A 4,827-nucleotide genomic window follows, 5' to 3' on the forward strand; every position below is an offset into this window, starting at 1 on the left:
ACGCCTTCTGACGCTGGAGAGTGAGAGGGAAGCAGAGAGCATAGAAGCACATGGTAAGTGGAGGGAAGTGCATTTGGTCCAGATCTTGAAGATGCCAAAGATGAGGTGGAATTTTAACAAGGAACGAAGGAGAAAGGGCATCGGGGCAGGGGAAACAGTGTGAACTGATGGACAGAGACCAGAAAATATGGGGATATTTGGACGAAGGGTTTGCTTGGGACCACAGTGCTGGAAAAAGGGAGACTGGGGCTGAATTGCAATGCGCAGCCTAGTGTTGTCCCGTAGGACTGAGGACACTGGGTAACAGTGGAACAAAGGGGTATCTTATCAGGTCCTAGCATCTGTTTTTGTCAGTAGTTCCATACTTCCAGGGCCCTGCGGAGGGAGAAGCAGATGCCTATTGTAGCTTGGCTTTCTAGCAATGAGAGGGATCATTGCCTTGCGCATGGTCTAACCTCATGTTTCAGCCTTCGTCTGCAAAAAATTAAGGCTTTGTTGTAGCGTATCAGTCACTACAATGAGACTATTTGGAGTCAGGCCACACACCCTGGGCCACCAAGCGACAAGGGCAGAGCCCAGCCAACCGAGTGATGTTCCTGCCCACCCCAACCTGGAGCTGGAGTCTCAGGGGTAGAACCCCATTCATCCCTGCACCATGATGCAGTTGAGAACACTTTTACCACCACTAAAGGAAATCCTGCTTCCCTCAGCCATCATCCCTCCGCCCTTCCTACCACCACAAAAACCCTAGGCAACCACTAATCTGCTTTCTGTCTAGAAATCTATAGCCATTTGCCTATTCTGGGCATCTCATGTAAGTGGACTCATGACATGAGAACTTTGGGGTCTGGTTTCTTTCATTCAGTACAACGTTTTCAAAGTTCATCCAGGCTGTAACATTATCACTACTCTATTCCCGCCCCCCCCCCTTTTTTTTAGGTAATCTCCACACCCAACGTGGGGCTCGAACTCACAACCCCAACATCAAGAGTCACATGCTCTACTGACTGAGCCAGCTAGGTGCCCCTCTATTTCTTTTTTATGGCCAAATAATATTTCATCATAGATGTACCACATTTTATTCAACCATTCATTGGTTGATGGACATTCGGGTTAGCACTTTTTGGACTGTGCATAATGCTGCTATGAACATTCACGTACAGGCTTTTGTGTGGAAATATGTTTGCAGTGTTCTTGTGTAGATAGCAAGGAGTGGGACTGTTGTTTCTTATTCATCCTCCTTTCTCCTAGAAACTAACATGAATAAATATCTGTTGAATGAATGAATATTTGCTGGATGAATGAATAAAAGCATCTCACTTTCTTAGAAGATTTCTGTGGACTACTAAAAAATACACCAACATTAACAACTACCATTGGCTGTTAGACAATTGCCACAGTTCCCTTCTTGGCTCATTGAGGTTGAAGTAAGCCTGGGGTCCATCATCTTGCCTGCTGCCCCAACCCTCCATGAGAAGCTGAGGAGACTGGGGTGGGTTGCAGTGCGAGTGCACCTCCCCCAGTCACCTAGAAGCCAGAGGCTTGTCCTAACTCAGCAGATTCTTGGAGCCGTGAAGGCTCCCCAGTCTGGCAGACTCAGTCTAGAAGCCCCACTAACCAAGTTGGGGCTTCCTGGGGATTGTATTACACTGGCCCATCAATCTAAGGATGTTCGGGAATACAAGGTACAGATGTGTGTGTAAGAGGGTGGTGGTTGGGGGTGCATGAATGCTCCTGTGCCTTCGGTACTCCAGAGAGCATGCTGCCCATGGGTAGGGTATTTATCAGGAAGGGTATTATCAGGAATATGTTCCATAACAGCTTTCCTGAAACCTTTGCAACACAGCCCAAGGGTATTATCAGGAATATGTTCCATAACAGCTTTCCTGAAACCTTTGCAACACAGCTCCCAATTTAGAAATCAGCAGAGACATTTTCCCTGCTCCATGAGGTCACGGTCATCTGATACCCACACTCGCAAGCCTCGCCTTACTCAGAGCCTCTGTGGGTTGTTGCACAGGTGGCCAATATTTCATGCCTAAACAGTATCTGAGCATTTTCTTTTAAGAGCGGCACATGTTCAATGTAGAAAACAAAACAAAACAAAATCATACAGAAAGAGATAAAGACCATTCGTAACCTACACCCAGAAGTAACTCTAGAAAATGGTGGTGCAGATTCTGTTATGTTCCTACTTCTGTTTCTTTTTTCAAAATTGCCATCACAATGCACACGCCATTTTACAACCTCCTTAACAAATGAATGTATCATAATGCCATCAATAATGTTTTTCCAATTTTAATGGTTGTCTCATATTCTATCACGTGGACTTAATATCTCTTTTACTTGATCATAAGCCCAATTGTTCCTTCTGTTGACTGCTTTCAATTTTCAAACTTATCAACAATGTCATGATAAATAATCTTATACAGCAATATCTTTGGAGCCTTCTGGATGTTTTCGTAGGACACATTCTTAGAAATGAGATTGTAGGATCAAAAATGATGAACATTCTTATTTATTTTTTTTCAATATATGAAGTTTATTGTCAAATTGCTTTCCATACAATACCCACTGCTCATCCCAAAAGGTGCCCTCCTCAATACCCATCACCCATTTTAAAGCTTCCTAAACTTATTGCCTAATTGCCCCTCCAAAGGTTTGTAGCAACTTACATCCTACTGGAATTGCCAACAACAATTTATAATAAGCTTGCCTTCTGGCTGGAAGCTTCAAAATACAAAGCGAACACCAGGACTTCAGTATGTAGGCCCAGTGATATCAAAAAGCAAAGCAAAAATACCCAAATAAAGCAGGCACATTTAGGGCACCTGGGTGGTTCAGTTGGTTAAGCATCCAACTCCATGTTTTGGCTCAGATTGTGATCTCATGGTCGTGAGATAGAGCCCATTGGGCTCCGTGCCTGCTTAGGATTCTCTCTCTTCCTTTCCTTCTGCCCCTGCTCCCCCTCTAAAAACAAAACAGACAAACTAACTAACAAACAGAAAGATACATTTCTGGGCAGAACAGAACATGTGTGTCCACAAAGGTACCTTTACACATCAAGAAAATGTTGTACCACACACCATCACTCCCTCATGGGGTCCTCTGCTTCAAAGGGCAGAGAAGCAAATGCGTTTTTGGAAGAGTTCCTTCCAAAGCCATCACAAAAGCAAGTGTCCTTTCATGATGGGGCGAGGGGGACACTTGGTGTCAGAAATCTCAATGCCCAGCTCACCTGCAAACCCCACAGAAACACACTGAGTCAGTTGCCTCCTCTGGACGTCAGTTTCCCCATTTGTAATTAAGAGGAACATTAGGACCTACCCAAGAAGGTTCACATGAGCATCAAACAAGATCAAGGATGTCATTGTACTTTGCAAATAGTCAAGTGCTAACCTTGCTGCTAAGACTGAGCACCTGAAGGAATAAGTGCTGCTCTGCTGAGTGGTAAGTGTCTTCTCCAGAAGAATAGAGCACGGTGGTCATCCCCTTCCATTCCCACAGTACCTAAGAACACAGGAGCTGCCCACTGTACATTCTTGCAACACTGAGGAGACTGCATAAGAGTTGCAGGAGAAAGGAAAGGTCTTTTCCCATTTAAATTCTGGCCCAGGAGATGTTGCTCTAGACACGGCCGACTCAAGGTGTTTCTTGGTCCTTCACGTCATGGGAATGTAAGTGTTCCTACCTCCGTAGGAAGCCTAATTGGCTCCGTTGCTCAAGAGGATCCGTTCCTGCCATTTTCCTTTGCATTCATGGCAGGCCTCAGAGGAGAAGCTGGAAACGATAATGCCCCAAGGTGAAACGAGCTGACGTGCTGGAAATAGCTTGGAAGAGTATAAAGTGCAACACAGAGGTAAGGTCTAACCCTCATTCGGCTGGGATGAAACACGAGCTGTGAGACAGTCTACGTAGCCCAGAGTCAGGAAGGTGGGCTTTGGTGCACAGAAGTATGGTATTTGGGTCCTGGCTTTGTCCCCTACTTATGTGTGACCTTGGGCACATCACGTAGTCCATCGCAGCCTCATTTTCTCCTCCTCACGGCATCGTTGACTCTCTGAGATTGTCCTCTGTATCTTGGGTTCATTGCCGGCTTCTCTCTACCAGAACGTAAGCTCTGTGGGTGCAGAACTACATTCAGTCTTGGTCACTGATAGCTCCCCAGGGAAAAGAAGAGCGACTACCTCCAAAGGTCTTTGACAAATGAATGGGTGAGTCTGGCATTCCCTTGGGACACCAAGTCCGGGCAATCTGCTCTGTCCCTCCAACCACTTCGAGGGCAGCTCAATGCCAGGAACAAGTGTGCCAAATCGGTGGCAAGAGGAGGGGGAAGGAGGGGGCATCAGTGGAAAAAGAATGTACCTACATGAATACAAGAGCGTCTCCATTTATCCACACATATATTTTTGAAAAATGTAACTGCTGAAGCGATTATGGTTTTAGCATGTTCCAAGTCCTTTTGGGCAGTAAGTGCTTCTCAAGGGGACCATTAGTTTGATTAGAAAATGCTCCTTACCTTCTTTTTCTTAACATTTACATATTTTGGGTGGTGGGGGAGGGCAGAGAGAAAGGGAGAGAGAGAATACCAAGCAGGCTCCGTGATGTCAGTGGAAAGCCCAATGAGGGGCTTGATCTCACAAACCGTGGGGTAATGACCTGAGCTGAAATCAAGAGTTGGACACTTAACTGAGACACCCAGGTGCCCCAGCTCCTTACCTCCTATGTACATGTACTCAATAACGATTATTTTCTCACCCCTACTGAAGGGAAGGGAAGGGAAGGGAAGGGAAGGGAAGGGAAGGGAAGGGAAGGGAAGGGAAGGGA

At 45.8% G+C, this 4,827-nt stretch overlaps 1 long non-coding RNA gene across 1 annotated transcript in view; it reads right to left on the reverse strand.

Moving 5' to 3' along the window:
• Positions 1 to 2,882: 2,882 nt before the first annotated feature.
• The window catches only part of LOC121027764 (uncharacterized), a 26,484-nt gene continuing 24,539 nt past the window's right edge, over positions 2,883 to 4,827 (reverse strand). The window contains exon 3 of the long non-coding RNA XR_005788918.1: positions 2,883 to 4,120. This is a non-coding gene — a long non-coding RNA (uncharacterized LOC121027764). The remainder of the gene's footprint in view (positions 4,121 to 4,827) is intronic.

The sequence above is a fragment of the Herpailurus yagouaroundi genome, unplaced genomic scaffold (genome assembly GCF_014898765.1).
Source record: "Herpailurus yagouaroundi ecotype Mexico unplaced genomic scaffold, PumYag 77, whole genome shotgun sequence".
In the NCBI taxonomy this organism is placed as follows: Eukaryota; Metazoa; Chordata; class Mammalia; order Carnivora; family Felidae; genus Herpailurus; species Herpailurus yagouaroundi.